We start from the raw sequence: 23,668 nt of genomic DNA, 5'->3' as shown, positions 1-23,668 counted from the left end.
GTCCAAAAAATCTGAACATATTACACCAATTCTTAAATCGTTACATTGGCTTTCTGTAGGTCAGAGAAATTGATTTTAAAATCATGTTGCTAATCTATAAATCCCTACATGGTTTAGGCCAACTTCGGGAATTTCTTCGCTGTTTTCTTGGTTTTGGCACGCACATTTCTCTACACAGCGCCCCCTACAGCTTCGTAGTAGATATTTTACAACACTGTTGTAACAACTCCTTGACGACCCTTCGACATGCACTTCTACGCGAGCCATGTGCATTTGTTTTCAAAGAAGCCGGCGAATGCGTGGAGCCATGTCCGAAGTAAATGTTCATGTGTAGGCATGTTCAAGTGTAGGCAAGGTTATACATTTTTTAAATGGTGTGTTTGTATTGCAATAAACATATAGCCATCCTTTTTTATAGTTGACGGGGAGAATTTATATCCTAGATTATAATTGTTTTATCTTAGGTTGAACAGAACAATCAGTGTGAGAGTGTTGGCCAACATAATAATCTAAATAAACAAGAACCTGGATTCGGGGATTCAGTCTGTATCAGGGGGACGAGACAGACGAACAGCAAAACACCAATGGAAACAAAGGTGTTTATGGTTGCAACCAAGCAAGCTAGAAACATACAGGGCTCACAACAAAACGGTCGAGAAAACAATTTTTACAGGGCTCACAACAAAATGGTTTGATCAAACACATGTGTACAGAGACTATCAACATCAAGAATACCACGAGGACACAGTTCACCCAAGGGTACTTTCAATTTCAAAAGCAACACGGCCAAGTCGGAGTCTGATTTGCAGTCTTCTTTTTCTTTCAGTTCACGCTATTCCTGAAAAGCTTGCCCAACGTTTACTCGTGTCTGGCCTCTCTGTCGGTCAGTCTCCCCTTTCTCTTCTTCTGTTCCTCCGACATTGGGTTTCTCTGTCTCTTTTTAGTCGGCTGATCTATGATGAATGTAACAATCCCTTAGTTAAGGCCGATATATGCTCTGTTTTAGACGTAACGCGTAAGCACGTAAGATACATAACCCCCCCCTTGCGCGGTAAAATATCCCCCCTTACGTGCTTAAGTGCGTCGCCCAAAATTCCTGACTATGCGACTAAAACACTACGGCCCTACGCAGCTCGCAAAGACTGTGATTGGCCAGCTAACCACATCCTTTCAGGAGTCTCACATTTCCGGTTTTACAGCAACCTTAACATCGTTCAGAGTGTGGAAAAAGACCGCTAACCTAAACTTAGCTACTGCTACTCTCGTCGAAAATACTGGAAGTGCATAAATATAAACAAGCCAGCGATTTCCACTTCCACGCCCACAGATTCGTTCGTTGCTCCCCCTACTGTTCTGGCGGAGAATCCCCTTGCAACACGCGCAATCCTTAAGGAACCTTAAAGGAACCGTAAATCAAAACAAAAACAAAATCTAAAACAAGTCCCTTGTGTAAATTACATGCTTACGTCTCTGCGTCTAAAACGACCCTAAATCGGCCTTTACTTGTGTTTATATCGAGCCGGTTCCGTGTTTGGGGGTCTGTGCCGTAAAGCAATTCGTTACTTCGCGAGACCCGAGACTCCCGCGAGAGTGGGCGGCGGGTAGCCGGCAGAAACATATTCCTTTTCTCCGCCAAGATGCGCAAGGGGGAGTTGAAACAACGAACAATCGAACAAAAATGTATAATGGAACCATCGCAATGACTCCTAGCCTGTTATATTAAGGTAAATCAAGCCAAAAAAGTTGCATAGTTCCCCTTTCACTCGTGTCTGATCTCTTTTCTGGTCCATTCTTCTTTTGTTCCACCGACAGTCGCCTCTTGGGTTCCTTATCAGTCGATTGATCCATGATGAATGCAACAATTGCCTCGCAACTGGCTGTTTATATCTAGCCGGTGCCATGTTTGCGTGTGTGTCTGTGCCGTAAAGCATTTTCGAAACTACAATCTGACTACATTTTCGAGGATACTTCCGCTGCGTCACATCCGGAATGTCCCGGTCCGAGCAGATCAAGTTGCATATGCGCTTTTTCACTGTAGAGGCGACACCCACCAATCGACCCAGAAATGGATGCAGAACCATCAGCATAACTCTCAACCTGCATACTTAATGTAATTTTGGCTAAAAAAGTTGCATAGTGGGCCTTTAACTGATATGCTTCCGCTACATAAGCCTTCTAGACTACTAAGATCAAAATAGCCCCCCTCACCCTCCTCCTCCCTTGGTGCATTCTAACTTTATCGTCGTTGTGGATATCCTTAGCAATGAGTTGATACTTCTTGTTGGGTCTTGAAATGTTCATAAGAGTCCGCAGAAATTGAATATCAATATTATTTTAGAGTCATTACATGGTGTACATGCACAAGCCATCTTATACAAAGCAGCCGAAAAATAGAAAACCGAAACGCTACTATGTTTTTTTGTAGAAAACTGCGATTCAGGGTTTGAATTCTGCTATTGTCGTCTGATTCATTGAATCAGACGTTTGCCAGGGTCTCACGGTGACATAGAGCACTCCCACATGTCTGTAAGACCAATACTTCCTTGTTTACAAGCCTTACAAGCCAATGAGGCGATCACTATCAAAACGGGGTGTGTATACTTTGTTTGACAGCTACACCAGCAGACAGCAAGGGTCGGGGACGGGCCTTAGATATCCTAATAGCCAATGAAAATACCTTTCTGACGATATCCTGCATGTCAAACAACGTCTCACGTGTGGTTGAGAAAACAAATGCGCAAGGGGTGTGCGTAAACTAGCAGGCTCTTCCCCAGAGTCGGATAGCTAAAAATTTGATTTTTGTGTGGTTATACCTGTCTCATTACATATCAGAACATCTGGTATGCTATCTAAATGGTTCACAAGAAAGCCCAGAGGGTAACCTTTCATTTGAGACCAAGATTATGCTTCTACATGTTTGGGTTCACTTTTGTTTACAGTATGCATTTTGGGTAGCCAAAGGTCTTTTTTGGAGTATCCAAAAGGACCCTGACCAGAACGAATGGACATATCGTTACATAAAAGGAGCTGGAGACTTCACCTTTTATGCTTTGTTGATCTGCTTTTACACAAAGCATCACAAGACCTAGGGCTAGGGCTCAGTAGTGTTTCCAAGGGATATGGAGTTACCCAGGGTACTACAATCAGCTTGGTTTTGGAGTTGTGTGTAACCGGCCGGGAGGAAAAACAATATTATAGTCTTCCCAGCACTGTGAGAATACATGATACAGTTATTCTGATAATGTCATAAAATTCTACAGGTTCTCAGCTTTCCAAAGAGACCAAGCATGTGATTAGAGGTCATACTATGAAGGAGCAGTGCTCTCTAGAGTAGGCGCAGCGCAAAAACCAAAAAATTGCCCGAACACTAACTGCCTTTTTCAAAGCTTTAGGGAAATTGCCTTACTGGAGGGAGTTGTTAACTATCTGCAATATGTCTATTGCTAGGCAGTCAAAAACATTCTTAAAGAGGTTTGTAGGTAAAGTATCAAGGCAACAGGTGGATGCCTTTAGTTGTGTCACAGTTTCCACTAGAGTTTTAGAGTATAAAGCATGCCATCCTCGCCACGTTACTGTTGCCTGAACAGGGTGGTAGTCCAATATTTTTGTTTGAAGTGGAGATATTGATGGCGCGTCTGATGCCTTCAATTTTATCAGTATAAAAAGCTGCAAACTCTTCCACTGCATTTCTGCGTGGAATGGAGATCAGGTTGAACTCATATAACCTTTTTGTGTGAGGCTGTGACAATGCCTCCCCCAAACTGACGCAGTTTAGATTTATTTTAGAAAAAATCTAAACTCTAACATTTGATGCCGTGACCCGGATTTTAATATTACCAGGATATGAAGAGCTTGATGAAGTAAGGACCTATTTTTTCTGTTTAAGAGCGGTCAATCATCATGAATATACATTGTATGAATGAGAAAAATTATTAGGTCATGGGTAGGGTCCCGACGTCTGTCTGGTTTTCGAGGGCCAAGTTCCTTTAGGTTGTGGTTGGAGTCCTGACGTCCCACTGAGTTCGAGCCCCAGAAAATGAACAGAGTTCCTTTAGGTCATGGTTAAAGTCCCGACGTCCCACTGGGTTCGAGTCCCAGGATAAGGACCGAGTTCCTTTAGGTCGTGGTTAGAGTCCCGATGTCCGTCTGGGTTCGAGTCCCAGAATAAGCACCAAGTTCCTTTAGGTTGTGGTTGGAGTCCCGACGTTCGTTTGGGTTTGAGTCCTGGAATAAGGACCAAGTTCCTTTAGGGCGTGGTTATAGTCCCGGCGTCCGTCTGGGTTCGAGTACCAGAATAAGAACCAAGACCCTTCAGGTTGGGCCACATCCAAAAATTGCATGCAGAGTCACTCAAGTGATTTGTTAATTTTTGCTAGTTCGTCAATGTTGATACGTGTCCTAAATAGAATTAAGACGTTTGTTTTGTCCATGGGTTTCGTTTTACGATTTGTTAGCCAAGTAGTGAAACCAGATTTATATTTAACTCACTGGTGAGGTTACATCAATCTTTTTTTTTTCAGACGTTAAATCACCGATACGGGTTGTTTTAAACCAACTGAGAGGAAAAGAAAGTGAGCCTGCTGTTGGCATACCGAGCACCGTGGGACACCGTGGGCCTACTAAACGCATACGGCTCCTTTAAATGCGTCTGCATAATTGAATTGTACGTCATGAGCGACTTGAGCGACCAAAGCGAACAGAAAAATTTGCAGCGAAACTTTGTGAGCGACCAAAGCGTCTTTGACGCTTTGGTCGCTCCTGGTGTGGACGTACAGTTAGTCTGGGAACAGGGCAGTGCCCCTCCTACTGATACCACAAAGCCGGTTTTATCACATAACCGGGTAAATTATCCCAGGGTTTGCGTTAACCCTAGGTTTTCCGTTCCAAAATGAACACGGTATGTTAGTTACTATATAAACATATATTCTGAATCAAACCTGGTCGGAGCAGGTTAAGTTTGGAACATAACCCGGTTTTGGGTATTTACACCCGCGTTCACCGCAGATTTCATGTGTTCACAATGGCATGCCGTTTTGATGAGAGGCCTGTTGATATCGGAGCGCAAATTATGCGTGCATCTTGGCATGTCGGATGACTTTTTGCTGGAGAGATATATCTCGCGCAAATCTTTCATATATTTAAATAGCCTTCTCCAGCCTTCCAACACTACCAATCGAGGACCTGGCCTCAGTTCACTCCAGACTATTTGCGTAGCCCTCCGTTTTTTGCAAATGCTAGTTGTCAGAATTGGGGATCCAGCCCGGATCTGCAAATCCACAGTTCTACTCTGAACCCAGTTAACAAAAAGGGAAGGGTATAGACTCAAGTGCAGAGAGGGTTAACTGAAAGGTTGTTTATTACAACAAAGTCTTTGGGCAAAAACACAGAAGATCACAAATTCCAAAACGAGTGCAAAATCCAAAAAGGGCAAAAAGTCCAACAGAGAAGGCAAAAGGAAAACTCAAAAACAGGTAGATCCTCATCAAAAGACAAAAGTCCAAAACGTCATACCAAAGGGGCAAATCCAAGTGGGTAATCCAGAGAGCAGGCAAGCGGTCAAAACACAGGGGATCAATAATAATTTCCAATACAAGACTTTAGCTTCGGTCAGAGTACGAACGTGGCACATCAAAGACTAAGCACTGAACATAGGCAAAAGCAGGGCTTAAATACATGGCTTGATTGGTCATGTGACCGGAGCAACAAGACACAGGTGACAGGGCTAATTGGCAAAGCAAGGGAACAGAAAATGCTTAAATAACACATGTACGGCCACTTGATGCCGCCAAAGTCCAAAGTGCAAAAAACATTATTCAAAACCATGACAGGACCCCTTCCCCTACGAACGTCTCCTGACGTTCCTAGGGCGGTCCGGGTGAGCAGCATGAAAGTCCTTACGGAGGTCTGTATCAAGAACGTCCCGTGCTGGAACCCAGGAACGTTCCTCTGGGCCGTATCCCTCCCAGTCAATCAAGTACTGCAACCCGCCACGAACCTGACGGGACTCCACAATACGGCGGACGGTGAAGGCTGGTTGGCCTCCAATAACACAGGGGGGGCGGGGGTGTTTCAGGGGCAGGGGCCAGAGGGGAAGTGAATACAGGGCGTAATAGGGACACATGGAAGGTGGGGTAATTTTAAGGGAGCGAGGCAACTGGAGGTAACACACAGGATTAATTCTTCGGACCACCTTGAAGGGGCCCACATAGCGAGGGGCCAGCTTGCGGGATTCCACCCGCAGCGGGAGGTCCTTGGCGGACAGCCAAACCCTTTGACCAGGGCGGAAGCTGGGGGCTGGTCTCCGAAGCCGATTAGCGTGGCACTGGTTCCTTTTGGAGGTCCGCAGGAGAGCCCGTCGGGCCTGTTTCCAGGTCCTTTTACATCGTCTCACGAACTGTAGCGCCGACGGGACACTCACATCCCTCTCCACCTCAGGAAACAAAGGTGGCTGACACTGGAATGGAGACATGCCAGTAGATGTGGACTGGAGTGTGTTGTGGGCGTACTCAGCCCACGGCAGCCGGGAACTCCAGGATGACGGGTTGTCAGCCACTAGACTCCTCAGAGATGCCTCCAGCTCCTGTTTGACCCTCTCCATTTGCCCATTGGACTGGGGATGGATCGTGAACCTACGGACTTCAGTGGGGGTTTCATTCCGTCTGCGCACGGCACCTTAACGATAATCAATGATCTTCCTCCCACTCAGGGTGAAAATGGTAGGTCTTAGCTCGTTTCCCCTCAGCAATGCCAACGTTTAGGAGTGTGTAACTACTGTTGACGGCTTTCAACTGCTGTTGATAGCGCACGCGCTGCCGCGCGTATATGTCCCGCGCAAATTTTATTTTATTAAAAAAAAATAAAAAAAAAATCGTTTTTTTTTTTTTTTTACCCCTCGCGGTCGACTTGGGATCTGTCGGCAATCGACTGGTAGACCGCGATCGACTGGTTGGGCACCCCTGGTTTAGCAGTTTGAAGAGCAGAGGGTAAATTTGGCAAGGCAATAAAGCGACAGGACTTAGAGAACCTGTCTACCACTACTAAATGAGGAGAAGACCTTGAGGACGTTGATGCTGTGTCTTACTACGAACACAGACGGTGCATGCTGCCACAAATTCCTTGACATCCTTCTCCATCTGCGGCCACCAGAAGCGTCTCTTCAAAAACTCCAGAGTCCTTTGATTGCCAGGATGTACTGCCAGGCATGAAGAGTGCCCCCACTGTAGTACTTTTGACCTCACCTTCTGGTGAACAAAAAGACGATCCGATGGACCCGTTCCTGGTCCTGGATCCTGCTGGAGAGCCCTCCTGACCTCGGTCTCAATGCCCCAGCGGATAGGGGCCACAATCCTTGAGCTGGGGATAACGGGACACTTGTCATACTCAGCGCCGAGGGCCTCAAATTGTCTAGATAGGGCATCTGGTTTCTGGTTCTTGGTGCCTGGTCGAAATTAGATGGTGAAGTTAAACCGGAAAAAAAAAGTGCCCACTGGGCCTGGCGGGGATTCAATCTCTTAGCCTGCTTCAAATACTCCAGATTCTTATGGTCGGTCCAGACTATAAACGGATCTTGGTCCCCTTCCAGCCAATGTCTCCACTCCAATGCCATCTTGACAGCCAGTAGCCCTCTGTCCCCAACATCATATCGGGCCTCAGTGGGAGATTGGCGATGAGAGTAAAATGCACAAGGGTGCAACTTCCCATCGGAGATACGCTGGGAAAGAATTGCACCAACCCTCACATTGGATGCATCCACCTCTACAACAAAAGGCAGAGAGGGATCTGGCAGTGCAAGGATAGGTGCGGACGAAAAACGCTCCTTGAGTAGTCTGAACGCCCCTTCAGCCTGAGGAGTCCATATGAACGGCACACCGCCCTTAGTGAGGGCAGTGATTGGCTCAGCCACAGTGCCAAAGCCCCTGATGAATTTCCTGTAGAAATTGGCAAATCCCAAGAACCGCTGCACCTCTTTGACAGACCTAGGGGATGCCCAGTTCCTTATTACCTGAGTCTTCACCGGATTCATTTGAACACGACCCTCCTTCAAGATGAACCCTAGAAAAGTCACCTCAGACACATGGAATTCACATTTCTCCGGCTTAACAAACCGGTGATTCTTCAGCAGCCTCTGTAAAACTTGCCGGACATGGTGACGGTGATCTGAAAGGGACTTAGAAAAAATCAAAATATCGTCAAGTTAAACAAAAACAAAGTGGTTAATCATATCTCTGAGAGCATAGTTTATAAGGGCTTGGAACACTGCAGGTGCATTAGTAAGACCAAAGGGCATAACTTGATACTTGTAGTGCCCTGTTGGAGTGTTGAAGGCGGTCTTCCATTCATTGCCCCTGCGGACACGAATGAGATGGTACGCAATTCTCAAGTCGAGTTTGGTGGAGACCTTGGCACCCTGGAGCAAATCAAAGGCAGTAGACTTTAGTGGCAGGGGATAGCGATTAAGGGAAGGACAGGCAAAAGCTCAATGCTACAGTCATAGGACCTATGAGGGGGCAACGTAGATGCTCTTGCCTGACTAAAGACCTCTTTCAGGTCCAAATATTCAACAGGAACTTGAGATAGCTCCAAGGCATCAACAGGTTCCACTAGTGGTTGGGCAAAACTTGGCAGGAGACAAGTGGCTTGGCAAGTGGGTCCCCACTCAAGAACAGTTCCAGTGGCCCAGTCAATACAGGGATTGTGCCGGTTCAGCCAGGGAAAACCAAGAACCACAGGGAACCCAGGTGAGTCAATCAGGTAGAGGGTAATTTCCTCCCGGTGAATGTCTGACTGGAGTCTCAGGGGGGCAGTGGCAGCAGTCACTCTTCCTTTACCTAAGGAGCGACCATCAAGAGCAGAGATAGTGAAGGGAGGATTAACTGCAATCTGAGGCACCTGTAGACGTCGGGCTACACTAATGTCCATAAAATTTCCCGCAGCGCCGGAGTCGATGAAGGCCTGAAAAGTGTGTCGCTGCTCTCCCCATGATAGATATACAGGTAAGAATACTCCTGCGCCTGAGGAGTCGGGAGAGTATGTTGCCCCAGTCATGCTCCTCCCTAATCTTGACGGGGCTGACCATTTCCCGGGCAGTCAGGACAAGAAGCTCGGAGGTGGCCTGCCTTACCACAGTAAAAGCATATGTAACGGAACAAATAAAATGAGTATGTGTATAGTTAAATCCTGTATCATTGGGTCAAGACCTTTATTTTGATATGTTGTTAATGTTGTATTCCGGATATCCTGCAGCAGAAAAGACGGTAACTGCTGCAGGTAGGTTGAGCATAAAACGTGTCCGCATGAAACTTTTATTAAAGTAATTCATTGATTCAGTAATTCATCAATATCATTGTCACTTATCTAGTGTAGACGGTTGTTTAATACACTCTTCATATATTTGGCATTGTATTGTTTCTTTTATTTGAGTTTTGATTTTCGGTTGCATTTGTAATATTGTATTTGTCTAGGCGGACCAGGAAATGCTCTTAACCTGTCCTTTATGTTGCTGACCCATTGTGCAGGTAACCGATAGGTTGTTTTAGTTAAATGTATGTTTATAATCCCACTTGTGGCGTTGCTAGCATTCAAAATCTAGAATGTCTAGCCGGTCCCGCCATTTTTACATGCAATACCTCTGGTCGCCACATGAGGGGAGGGATCAACTGTTTATGCAAGCTGTTTAGCGCAACTGTTTTAAATATATATAATAAATTATAGAGCAGAAAAGACGGTAACTGCTGCAGGCGGACCAGGAAATGCTCTTAACCTGTCCTTTATGTTGCTGACCCATTGTGCAGGCAATAAAACCGCTGCACTCAATGCTTAGCGTCCGAGTCCAATGCTTGAAGGAAAACAAAACACAACGCAGGTTACAGTGGTGCCGTGAACCGGATTCAACTGATTGGTCGCTGACCAACAACCCTTACCGGAGGACCTGTTACCATTCCCACACTGGAGATCAGCTGAGAACACTTGGGTATTGTGTTATATTTGGGGAACTGTAGAATCTATGAAATGTTATGAGTAGATATTAATGTGACTGTTTTAGTGCACATCGACATTTTGTATTTTTTTTTTATTATTACTATATATATTTTTTTCTTTTCTTCTCTCCGTCTTTTCCATTGTCATGGCTGGCTCACAGGTTAATGGAGCTCAAGGCTTTCTGACTCCTGTTAGTGTGGGTCGGGGTAGAGGTGTGTTGGGGTTGCCTATCCCTTTCCCTCAGCTTAGTGCGTCTGTGGGTACTACTGTAGGGATGGCAGCGAGGACTCCACGTCCTGTTGTTAGTGACACACCACACGCTGCTCACACAGAACAAAATAGTTTCCCTGCGCAACAGGCCCCCTGCACTTCCACTCCTTTAACTACAGAGGACCTTGTAGGCCAGATGAGTGGCATCGTGCAACACATAGGTCAACAACTAGCAGACAGCATTCTCACACACTTGGGTAGGTCTAGTCCTGCGGCGGCTTTGTCTACTCCAAGTGTACACAGTGGTAGCTACGCTCCAGCTCAGGACTCTGTGTCATCATCTCAGCTACATGTAATGAGTCAGAGGAAGGTGAGAGATCCCCCTACTTTCAGAGGTGAGAATTCAGACTCAGTTACTCTTGAAGAGTGGATTGAGCTAATGCAAACTTTCATAAAGAAGGGAGGTCTATCTATTGGAGAGCAGGGTGAAGAGATTCTCATCCATTTAAGGGGCAAGGCCAAGGATGTAGTCAAAGTGGGCATTAAATCAAGTGGCGTTGACATCAGACATGGTCCAGCTTCTATCTATAGCCTTTTGAGGAAGCATTTCAGTTGCAAGCAGTTTTCACCACTGCCTCTGCAAGACTTCTACACAACCTTCCCTGAACCACGGGAAGATCCCTTTGACTACTGGCTTCGCCTTAACTGTGCTGCTGATATTGCTGCCGAGTGTCTCCTGGAACAGGGTAAGCAGCAAGACAGCTTGTCCATTGAGGTCACACGTATGTTCATTAGGAACTGCCCAGATTCAGGTCTATTGCTCACTTTTCGTTCTAAGACCATCGACAAGTGGTCGGCTGCAGAAGTGCAAGAAGTTTTGGATGAGTACCACTCAGAGAAGGTCATCAAAGCAGCAGGGGTAGGGAAAGATGGGGCTGTTGGGGAGAAGAACGTGGCTGTGAACAGGATGGAGGTGGAGAGTAGCCTAGCTCCCCTGTGTAGCGCTCAGCCAACACCACAGTCCACATCAGCTGATCACTCTGCTCTGGAGAGGATGATTGGTAGGATGGAGAAGGTTCTTATGAATACTGCTCAGTCCAGATCAGCGGATAGAAGGACAAGTGGTCTACCTCGTATTCAAGGTCTTAAAGACACACCGTGTTTAGTTTGCAAAGACCCCTCTCATTCTGCCTTGTCACACTGTAAGGATAACAGACTGTGTTTCCAGTGTTTTTCTCCTGACCATGCAAGGGACAGATGTCCACGTAGGGGACAGAGTGCAGCACCCGGTGGCCAGGCGTCAAACTAACAGATCTGCGTGTGGGGGAGGACCACGTAGATTGTGAAAGTGTGTTTCCAACTTCTAGCTTTGAGGCTTTTTCTGACTATGAATCTCTTAGTCAGTTGTACAGTAGTGATTGTTCGTCAGAGAAGACAGTTATTTTTCAGAATTTGCAGACAGTTCCCAGGTCTGATAGTTTATTTTACACATCAGTTTCAATAGTGAATGGACTCCATGGCGTGTACTCAGTGAGTACTTAGTGTACTTAGTGTACTTAGTGAGTCTGCTGAAGCCATGTTGTTGAAATACATTCCAGGCATTTCAAAGCAGTCAGCTCAAGATATTGTGATTGTTGGCTGTGGAGGCCATCGTGTCACTCCAACAGCAATCTATGACCTCCAAGTCAGTGTGTACGGTTATTCAATGACTGTTCCCACTTTAGTTGTCCCAGGTCAATCTGAGGAGATGATTCTGGGCAGTAACGTCATCAAAAGGCTTTTGACGTGTCTGAGAGAGGCAGGTGGCAATTGGAAGCTCACGTCCATGCCCAGCAATAACCAGAGTGATGAATGCTCTCAGTTTTTGTCCCTTTTCTCCAACACTGGGTGGAGGTGGAGAGGTGAGTCTGTGCCAGACAGAGTGGGCACTGTAAAGCTCATGAGAAGTGTGACATTTGAGCCACAAACAGAGCACCTGGTTTGGGGTAAGCTACCCGTGTCTTCAGCCTTGTCTGTGGGTAGCACAGTCATCGTTGAGCCGACCAAGTCAAGATCAAGACCTAAGCAGATAATGGTTGGCAAAGTGATCACACCGCTTTGGGGTGATGGCTCCATTCCGATGAAAGTTATAAACCCAACCAATCATAGAATAGTCCTGAGGAGAAATGCTAAGATAGCCGACGTGTCACCTTGTATTGCTGTGGAAGACCTGCCACAGCCAGAACAGATCAAGTCAAATGTGCAGTGTACGGACAGCAGCCCCTCAACTCCCTCAACTCCCAGGTCAGAGGAAGAGATGAAACGTGCCTTGTGCAGTTTGAACCTCCCTGACATCGATCTGGAGTGTTGTGAGGTGTCGGCACACTGGAAAGACAAGCTGCTCCAGACCATTGAGAGATATGAGTCAATATTCTCAAGAGACAAAATGGACTGTGGAGAAGCCAGTGACTTTGTCCATCGCATTCATCTGGCTGATGACCGACCCTTTCGTTTGCCTTACAGGCGTATACCACCAAGCCAGTATGCTAAACTAAGGACGACTCTGAACGACATGGAGGAGAAGGGAATCATTCGCAAGTCACACAGTGATTATGCATCTCCCCTCGTGCTTGTCTGGAAGAAGAATGGCGATTTAAGGATCTGTACAGATTTCAGGTGGTTGAATGCTCGGACGGTCAGAGACACCTACCCGTTGCCTCACCAGTCTGATGTGTTGGCTGCACTGGGCGGGAACGTCTTATTTTCCACAATGGATCTGACATCAGGCTATTACAATGTGCCTCTGCAGGAAGAGCATAAGAAATTTACAGCCTTTTCTTCTCCTTTCGGTCTGCACGAGTACAACAGACTGCCTCAGGGTCTCTCAAACAGTCCAGCCACGTTCATGAGAATGATGATGTCAATCTTTGGCGATGAGAACTTCAGCAGTGTCCTGTGCTATCTGGACGATCTCATGGTGTTTGCTCCTTCCGAGTCTGTGGCCCTTCAGCGTCTTGAAATGATCTTCTCCCGTCTGTCGAGTCACAATCTGAAGCTGGCCCCAAAGAAATGCTTCTTCTTAAGACGTTCTGTTAAATTCCTTGGCCACATAATCTGTGAGAAAGGCATTGAGACGGATCGAGACAAGGTCGAGGCCATCAGCAAAATCCAGAGAGTTGATCTGATGGAGGCTGACGGGCAGACACCATGTTCAAAGAAGATCAGATCGTTCCTTGGTATGGTGATGTATTATCAACACTTTATTGAGGGATGTTCTGCGAAGGCCAAGCCACTCTTCAAGTTGACAGCAGGGTCCAGTAAGCAGACTCGTGGGAAGTTGGGGAGAAACGGCAGAGTGTCACTAAACTCGCCCCTACTGATTGGACACCTGCTTGTCAGCAGGCCTTTGAAGTCCTGAAGTCAGATCTGTACAGAGTGTGACCTTAGCTCACCCAATGTTCGACCAGCCTTTCATTCTGGCTGTTGACGCGTCTTTTGACGGAGTTGGAGCAGTCCTCTCTCAAGTCCCTCCTGGTGAGGAGATAGCAAGACCGGTAGCCTTTGCCAGCAGAACGTTGTCTCGGTCACAGATGAACTACCCTGCTCATAGACTTGAATTCTTTGCACTGAAGTGGGCTGTTTGTGAAAAGTTCAGCCATTGGCTAAAGGGAAGACATTTCACAGCATGGACTGACAACAACCCTTTGACATACATTTTGACAAAGCCCAGACTGGATGCCTGTGAACAGCGATGGGTGGCTAAACTTGCATCATACAGCTTTGACATAAAGTATGTCCCAGGCCCTAGAAACATTGTGGCAGATGCTTTAAGCAGAGAACCCTTCGTCTAGTCTTGCGTAAGCCACCGCATTGTTACCGAGCCATACATGTCTCTCTTGAGAAATTTCAGTGGTGTTGTGGATGACACAGTCCAAAATGCCTTCAGGTACTCCAACAATCATCAGATGGTCCTGAGATCAGGCAAAAATCCACATAACACGTCCGCCGACGAAGCCTCAGACACTGGTTCGGTCTGAGCTCCAGATGTTTCAGCTGTTCTGGAAGCTCATTCCAGTGGTGGTCTGAGTGAAGTCCTGGGTGCGAGTCCGGCTGTTCCTCAACTGCAGCAGGTTGACTCCCCCATTCCTCACAGCAGTCTTGTGAACCAACAAGGGCAAGATAGTACGATCAGCCGAGTCCTCTACTATATCGAGAGACGGCGGAAGCCATCGAAAAATGAGAGAACAGATGAGTCCTTCAGTGTGCGCCAGCTCCTGAAGTATTGGGACAGGCTCGTTATCCATGATGGCTTACTGTGCAAGGTGAGAAAAGATCAAGGCATGAACAGACGACTTTTTCTCTTTGTCGTGCCTAACTCTCTCAAAGCGCAAGTACTGAATGGAATTCATGATTCCGCTGGTCACCAAGGGAAGAGCCGAACGCTGTCTCTGGCTAGGCAGAGATTATTTTGGGTTGGCATGAAAAGAGACGTTGATGATCATGTGAAGAACTGTCATCGCTGTGTTGTTGGAAAGACACCAGAGCCCGGTGCTTGTGCTCCACTTGAGAGCATCCGCACATCGGAGCCGATGGAACTGGTCTGCATTGACTTTAGGTCTGCAGAGGTCAATGATGGGAAGTCCATGGATGTGCTTGTTGTGACTGACCATTTTTCCAAAATGGCTCATGCATTCCCGTGCAAAAATCAGTCCGCTAAGCAAGTGGCTCGGAAGCTCTGGGATGATTTCTTTCTCGTATACGGTTTCCCTAGGAGGATTCATTCTGATCAGGGAGCGAACTTTGAAAGCAAGTTGATCAAGGAGCTGTTGATTCAACGCAGGTTACACATAGCCCCTCCCTTCTACGGCGGTCCCTTTCAGCTTGAGAGAGACGGGTTCCTCCAATGTGCATGGGCTCAGGATCACTGGACGATGTGGGAGCAGAACTCTAGGATGGAGCTGGAACATCAGCCGATCTCCGGGCGTGAGGTTGGGTACGGTGGTGCTCACGCAGACGGTTGTCTAGCTGAATAGCCAGGGAGACAATGTCTCAAAGTCATTGGGTGTCTCCACGGTAGCCAATCCATCCTTCAGGGCATCAGACAATCCGTTGTAGAAGACTGAGATTAGGGCCTGCTCTTCTCAACCACTATCAGCTGCCAGGGTTCTGAAAGTAATTGCATAGTCAGCAGCACTGCCTAGTCCTTGTCGAAGTCTTAGGAGTTTTTTGGCTGCCTCCTGGCCCACTAATGATCGGTCGAAGACACGTAACATTTCTTCTTTGAAATCCAAATAATTAGAGCACATAGCGCCCTGTTGACCCCAGATAGCAGTCGCCCAGGCCAGAGCCTTGTCAGTTACTAGGGTGATTAAGTAAGCTATTCGGGATCGATCACCTGGATAACTTGAGGGCTGTAGCTCAAATGCTAAATCACATTGTGTCAAAAAGCCTCTGCACCCACCTGGATTTCCATCATATCTCTGCGGCGCAGGCAGTCTCGGTTCATGACTAGGTGGTGCAGGAGATGGTGCAGGAGATGGTGCCGGAGTCGGGTTGGGAGCCGGTGCTGGAGATGCTAGATTCCCGATTCTCCGCATTTCTGCCAGTATATGTTGTAAAACTTGGTCATGTTGCTGGACACGTTGCTGTAGATTGGGCAAGGCTTGGGCATGGGTTTCTATTGTAGCTCCGAAGCTGGTGAGGGTAGCCATGAGGCGTTCGATATCCGATAGATCCTGGGGGGGGGTCTCTGCTGAGTCATCCATGGCTTAGTCTTTCTGTCAGAATTGGGGATCGAGCCCGGATCTGCAAATCCACAGTTCTACTCTGAACCCAGTTAACAAAAAGGGAAGGGTATAGACTCAAGTGCAGAGAGGGTTAACTGAAAGGTTGTTTAACAAAGTCTTTGGGCAAAAACACAGAAGATCACAAATTCCAAGACGAGGGCAAAATCCAAAAAGGGCAAAAAGTCCAACAGAGAAGGCAAAAGGAAAACTCAAAAACAGGTGGATCCTCATCAAAAGACAAAAGTCCAAAACGTCATACCAATGGGGCAAATCCAAGTGGGTAATCCAGAGAGCAGGCAAGCGGCCTCCTATCATACAAAGAGCAATGGAGAATGTTCGATCGTAGCCGGCGGCTTCATTACAAGCACTAATCTTGATCTGTGAAGTTGATGAATTGTCACTTTTAGGTTTTCTACCTAGCTACCAAAAAATAACATTTGGAACATATGCGCTGTGGCACGCACACGGTTTGCATGTGATACTTCGAAGGCAAACAAAATCTAAAATACAAGAAAAACACAAAACCTAATTCAACCAGTACCCTCACATGGCCCCTGACCCTCTGAGGAGGTACCTCCATGTAGGCTACCCCCTCCATGCCAGGGCGCCCTGCATTTATGTCTATTAACAGCTCCTCCACGGGGGTCAAGACAATTTGAGGGCCAGATCCAGTCTGCCGACTGTCTACCTTTTCACAATTGGCTTAAAAAAAGGGCTTATTTAAATTTATACCAATACGATGGTGGGAAAAGCTTACCAGTTTGTATGTTTTTATACTTCATTTTTACTTGATCCGCTGACCGCTTGGGAGCCATCGGAGTACTTTTTTTTTTTAGAAGAAAAGGGTAATGGAACGTTAAGAATGCCTAACTGGGATATTTATAGATTCATGGCTCAAATATTAAGGATCAGGCTTTTGACGTGCAACTAACGCATTTATGCGGTCAGCGAACCGCTGCCAGGCTTTGGTTCTTCCGTTTCGCCATTTCGATCAGGGTTTCCATGATTCATACATCACGTCTTTGTAGGTTTGGCATGGACGAGCACAACCCTGTGTTAACCAACCCTGAGTTGATTGAACTAATGCATAACCTGTGCGGTGGAACCGACAGCTCTGGTTTAGTTGGCACAGGGTCAATCTACCTAGAGTTCAGCGTTAACTCTGTGTTTGTTAAACCTCCATTCGTGGAATACCCCACAGGTGTTATTCCAAACAATCCTCCATTTGTTTATGTCCCAATAAGGATGAACCAACCAGGTTGTGTGGGACATAGCCAAGGCCATATACCTTATCAAGGGAGACATTGCATCTGTTCTTTAGTTCTTCACGTTTTCTTTCCTATAATACTCACCCCAAACCTACCTGTTCTTGAATAAACCATCTATTCGACCCTCTGATCCAATCGGTTCAAGTTGCCTTGATTTCCACTTCAAGAATAACAACTACACTCCAAAGCAACCATGGCTTTTCTAATAAGGTGATTTGTTTATTTTGTAATTCTTTACTCGGTGATCCATCAGTGGCATGGACTTAATGCATTTCTTCAAATGTATCTACAGGGTACTGTAATTGGCTCTACTACTTGCTGTGGGTTCTCAAGTACATGGTGAGTTGAATCCAAAAGTATGAATTTAAACAGGCAGGTAGCCTTGTGCTAACAAGTATGCATAACAGCTTACAGGCTCGTGCTTGCTGGGCCCCAGCAGCACCAGCAGTCTCCTAGCTACGAGCAGCACCAGCTGCTCGTAGCTGGTGCCTCTGCAGCCACTGCAGCCTCTCCAGCCACAGCCGCCACCCCAGCAACAGCCGCCACTCCAGCCACACCAGCCAAGCGGCCACTCCAGCAACAGCGGCCACCGCGGCAACCGCCGCCACCTTCGCCACCGCCGCGACAGCGGCCACCGCCGCCACAGCAGCCACCGCGGCCACAGCAGCCACCGCAGCCACAGCAGCCACTGAAGCCACAGCAGCCACAGCACCAACTCCAGCAAGAGCAGCCACTCCGGCAACAGCAGCCACTCCGGCCACAGCAGCCACTCCAGCAGCAGCAGTCCACTAGCTACCAGACCCAGTAGAATTGGCAGCAGCAGTCTCCTTGCTACAAGCAGGTTGACTTATTATCTGCTCTCCTTATTTCAAATGTCTAAGGCACAATAATAAAATCATCAATTTCAAACTGTCTGTGTATTGTATATAAGCTATATACCTATATACCAGTTTCGTAAGAGCAAACATGGGGCCCCACATATATGGGGGTAAAAGGGATGATGATGCATAATATCTTTTAGACAATATGCAGAATCTTTTCACTTACGAATTAACACGGTCGGCTATTTTTTGCCAGCACGCCACCCTAGCCATATTATGGGCAACCGTGTTCCCCTTGGCTGTGATTTGAACTTTGAATTCCTCGTAGGAGTTCATAATAATACACTGCTCGCCTTGTATGAAATACACCACTCTCCACGATTTACTTTGCATAAGGGTGAGTCAAATGACGCGAGAAACGCCCCTTTTATGTGAACGCGCATAGTTTCGTGGTACCATTTAACTCTGATTGCGAGTTGCGGCTCTGTCGAGCCAGGTTTTCCCAAGAAAGCCTGGGTATGTTCAGCGAGGTTCGTGGTATACCCCTGGTGTGCACCTCGTGTTGGTATACCGAGCACCGTCGGATACGTTCTGTGCTCTGTGAAAGGTGGCTTTTTATTAGCACAAAAGTGCAGGGCTATGGAAGTAGACAGAGAGAGAGATCTGGCGATATTTGAGAAGACAACTTCTAAATATGAGGATACACTAGATAGAGAGAGAAACAGAGGGAGAGGTAGAGCAAGAAAACGGAGAGAGGAAAAGGGAGAGGTAAGGCGAGTCAGAAAATGAAGAGTCGAGAGAGAAGAGTTGTGCCAAGAAGAACCTGAGTTGGGTTCTTCTTGACACAACTGCTAGTTGTTTTTTTTAGAACATTTATGGCATCATTTTTATTTTTGAACAAAGGTTCACTCATTCATTCACTCACACAAGTTTATTGAGAATCTTGATGATTGATTACTGATCACTCATCTAACCTTTTTTTTGTGAGGCTGTGACAATGCCTCCCCCAAACTCCCCCAGCCCTTTCATCGTACCTGGACGTCCAGGAGACACGGACACGAGTTGAGTCCTTGTGATAGCAGAGGCTGCTATCTGTTCTTGAACTGAACTGTGTCTCAGCGATGTCCTGACGACCTACTACAAACTTTCATCCCCATCCCCATCACACCTGCGGTGACCATCACCTGGAAAATAACTCTGTTGCAACTTCCTACTTAAAACCAACTGAGCCACGATGTCACTGGTATTGTTTGTAATGTTGTTGTGCCATCATTTACATGGGGAAATTGTTAATTTGACAGACATAACGTAGTTCACAAAGATAACACCTTCTTACAAACTGCCCATGGGTTAGCTAAGACTAAAGGGATTCAGTCTTGTTGGGTTGGTGGGCTTATGCCATTTTCATCTCAGGTATATCGGTACCTCGCTGTCCCGTTCCCGAACATATTGCAGCTTACAAGTATGTCATCCAATTAAGATGTCGTCCCCAAATTAAGATTAAATTGTGCTATTCTCCTAAGCGTGTCATTTTTTGGTCTGATGAAGGAAAGGTTGCAGGTTGCGGGTAAGAGTGTGGGTTCACGGCAACAGGTTGCCATATCAGGAAAGGAACTGTTGGTAAATGTACTGATGCCTTGCCTGCAGGAAATGGGACCATGTTTGTGTGTGGACAGAATGCTTATTCATATCTGCCTCCTGATTGCCATGGTTCATGTTATGTCGCCTATTGGAGATTGTGACATACGAACAATCGCCTATTGGAGATTGTGGCATACGAACATTTGAAGGGTAATGCTACCATTAGATCTAAGCCTAATTTATTCCAACAGAACTTTCAAGGTTTTACTAGACATTATTTGCTGATATCATTACAAACTATGGTGTCACAGTTGTCCTTGATGAGATTAGAGATTTAGTCAAATCATCAACGCTATAGCAAACGCTTCAGGCCTTGGTCTGACTGTCATTAATATGATAAAGTGGCCATTGGGTGGATGGCTAAGTGCATTGGGTGGGTCTACATTTTCAAAGATAGTCCAAATCATAATTTGTCCTTCCAATAATTATGCTCGATGTGGACATCAAGTTATCCCTCTATGTGTTTCCCCGATTCACCGCCCCCCTACCGACCCCCCCGGGGACTGCCGCATTATTGTTGGCTTCCCTTAGGTTCGCTGTGTTAGAGAGCCTACCCCATCCCAAGGTATGGTGCCCTAAACGTCACAAAGTTGCTAAGGCTAAGACTGCATCTAGGCCCTGTAATTTTGCTTTGACTAAAATAACCACTTTTCTGCTGAGAACAGTCAGCAAGCAGAGGGAGGTGTCCGGACAGTCGATTTCCTTATTTTTCAATTATAATCTGTTTTGGTTTAATCATGAAAAACCTAATGAGTGCGTTATTTTTAAGTAGCCTACACCTGGTTGACTTGTTTATGATATGTATACTTTTAGGTTTACTATTGCCTTTTATGCCTTCTGTTGTTGATTTAGTTAATTGTTTATTGCTTACAAGTAGATCAACTGTATTCTCATTCAAAGGGTGATCTTTAAACTATGTTTAATATGATCGAAGAAGACGGAGAAATTTAAAATGTTGCTGTTCTTTTGTGTCTCTCTGTGATCGCATTTCTTAGTCTGGGAACAGGGCAGTGCTTCTCCTACTGACACCAGGTGTTATTTCAAACAATCCTCCATTTGTTTTTGTCCCAATCAGGACAAACCAACCAGGTGGTCTGGGACATACCCAAGGCCATATACCTTATCAAGGGAGACATTGCATCTGTTATTTTGTTCTTCACGATTTCTTTCCTATAATACTCACCCCAAACCTACCTGTTCTTTCATAAACCATCTATTCAACCCTCTGATCCAACCGGTTCAAGTTGCCTTGATTTCCACTTCAAGAATAACTACTACACTCCAAAGCAACCATGGCTTTTCTAATAAGGTGATTTGTTTATTTTGTAGTTCTTTTCTCAGTGATTAATCAGTGGCATGGACTTAATGCATTACTTCAAATTTATCTACAGGGTACTGCAATTGGCTCTACTACTTGCTGTGGGTTCTCAAGTACATGGTGAGTTGAATCCAAAAGTATGAATTTAAACAGGCAGGTAGCCATGTGCTAACAAGTATGCATAACAGCTTACAGGCTCGTGCTTGCTGGGCCCCAGCAGCACCAGCAGTCTCCTAGCTACGAGCAGCACCAGCTGCTCGTAGCTAGACCAGCCGCTGCAGCCACAGCCGCCACTCCAGCAACAGCGGCCACTCCGGCAACAGCGGCCACTCCGGCCACTGCGGCCACACCGGCCGCTGCAGCCACAGCGGCAACTGCGGCCACTGCGGCCACAGCCGCAACAGCCGCCACCGCAGCCACAGCCGCCACAGCCGCCACCGCAGCCACCGCCGCCACAGCAGCCACCGCAGCCACCGCCGCCACTGCAGCCACTGCGGCCACCGCCGCCACAGCAGCCACCGCAGCCACAGCAGCCACCGCAGCCACCGCAGCCACCGCCGCCACTGCAGCCACCGCCGCCACAGCAGCCACCGCAGCCACCGCCGCCACCGCCGCCACCGCCGCCACCGCCGCCACCGCCGCCACCGCCGCCACAGCAGCCACCGCGGCCACAGCCGCCACAGCCGCCACAGCAGCAACAGCGGCCACAGCCGCCACAGCCGCCACAGCCGCCACAGCCGCCACAGCGGCAACAGCCGCCACAGCGGCCACAGCGGCCACAGCGGCAACAGCCGCCACCGCGGCCACAGCGGCCACCGCAGCCACCGCAGCCACCGCAGCCACTGCAGCCACCGCCGCCACAGCAGCCACCGCAGCCACCGCCGCCACCGCCGCCACCGCCGCCACCGCCGCCACCGCCGCCACCGCCGCCACTGCCGCCACTGCAGCCACTGCAGCCACAGCGGCAACTGCAGCCACAGCAGCAACTCCAGCAAGAGCAGCCACTCCGGCAACAGCGGCCACTCCGGCCACAGCGGCCGCTGCCGCCACTGCCGCCACCGCCGCCACAGCAGCCACCGCGGCCACAGCCGCCACAGCCGCCACAGCGGCAACAGCGGCCACAGCCGCCACAGCCGCCACAGCCGCCACAGCCGCCACAGCGGCAACAGCGGCCACAGCGGCCACAGCGGCAACAGCCGCCACTGCAGCCACAGCGGCAACTGCAGCCACAGCAGCAACTCCAGCAAGAGCAGCCACTCCGGCAACAGCGGCCACTCCGGCCACAGCGGCCACTCCGGCCACAGCGGCCGCTGCCGCCACCGCCGCCACAGCAGCCACCGCGGCCACAGCCGCCACAGCCGCCACAGCCGCCACAGCAGCCACAGCGGCCACAGCCGCCACAGCCGCCACAGCCGCCACAGCCGCCACAGCCGCCACAGCCGCCACAGCCGCCACAGCCGCCACAGCGGCAACAGCGGCCACAGCGGCCACAGCGGCCACAGCGGCAACAGCCGCCACCGCGGCCACAGCGGCCACCGCAGCCACTGCAGCCACCGCAGCCACCGCAGCCACTGCAGCCACCGCCGCCACCGCCGCCACTGCCGCCACTGCCGCCACTGCAGCCACTGCAGCCACAGCGGCAACTGCAGCCACAGCAGCAACTCCAGCAAGAGTAGCCACTCCGGCAACAGCGGCCACTCCGGCCACAGCGGCCGCTGCCGCCACTGCCGCCACCGCCGCCACAGCAGCCACCGCCGCCACAGCCGCCACAGCCGCCACAGCCGCCACAGCGGCAACAGCCGCCACAGCCGCCACAGCCGCCACAGCCGCCACAGCCGCCACAGCGGCAACAGCCGCCACTGCGGCCACAGCGGCCACCGCAGCCACCGCAGCCACTGCCGCCACAGCGGCAACAGCGGCAACTCCAGCAAGAGCCGCCACTCCGGCAACAGCAGCCACTCCGGCCACAGCAGCCACCCCAGCCACAGCAGCCACACCAGCAGCAGCAGTCCTCTAGCTACCAGCCCATTAGAAATGGCAGCAGCAGTCTCCTTCCTACAAGCAGGTTGACTTGTTAACTACTCTCCTTATTTCAAATGTCTCAGGCAAAATAATAAAATCATAAATTTCAAACTGTCTGTTTGTTGTATGTAAGCTAGTCTGAATGCCAGCAGTTGCCAGAAATGTGGAAACTCATTTGAGGAACTGCATTATAATTGGCTCAAAATGCCATTTCAGAATAGCAGGAGACTCCTCCTCCTCTAGTAGGAGATAAAAAAAATGTTTTATTATTATTATCCGGCAAACTATAAGCGACACCAAGCAGAGAAGCGAGAGAGGTGGAGGAAGAATAGATATGTCTTTTTTACACATAGTAAGTTTCAATAACTCCATACCATTACATATCGACATTCAAGGAGCAAAGATGAGACGTCGTTGTGTGGTGAGAACTGATAGAAAATCTTAAACAACAACAATCGCCGGTGGGGAGAAGCCATTTTTCCATTGACTGGAAGCCTGCTTTATTTATTGTAGGTTACAAAAAATAAAGAAAATGGCGGCATTGTTGTTGTTATCGATTTTGTATCAGTTCTCACCACACAACGACGTCTCATCTTTGCTGCTTAAATGTCGGTATGTAATGGTATGGAGTTATTGAAACTTACT

At 48.2% G+C, this 23,668-nt stretch overlaps 1 protein-coding gene and 1 long non-coding RNA gene across 2 annotated transcripts in view; one reads left to right on the top strand and one right to left on the bottom strand.

The window, feature by feature from the left end:
* Positions 1-23,668, bottom strand: part of si:dkey-220o5.5 (actin filament-associated protein 1-like 2) — a 117,579-nt gene that overhangs the window by 24,757 nt on the left and 69,154 nt on the right. The window lies entirely within an intron of this gene.
* LOC132467966 (uncharacterized) lies at positions 19,072-21,339 on the top strand. The gene is made up of 3 exons (XR_009528137.1): positions 19,072-20,992; positions 21,075-21,121; positions 21,190-21,339. It is a non-coding gene; the product is annotated as an uncharacterized LOC132467966 (long non-coding RNA).

Source organism: Gadus macrocephalus, chromosome 11 (genome assembly GCF_031168955.1).
Source record: "Gadus macrocephalus chromosome 11, ASM3116895v1".
In the NCBI taxonomy this organism is placed as follows: Eukaryota; Metazoa; Chordata; class Actinopteri; order Gadiformes; family Gadidae; genus Gadus; species Gadus macrocephalus.
Note: the sequence above shows the minus strand (reverse complement) of the source record. Positions and strands in the feature narration are given on the sequence as shown.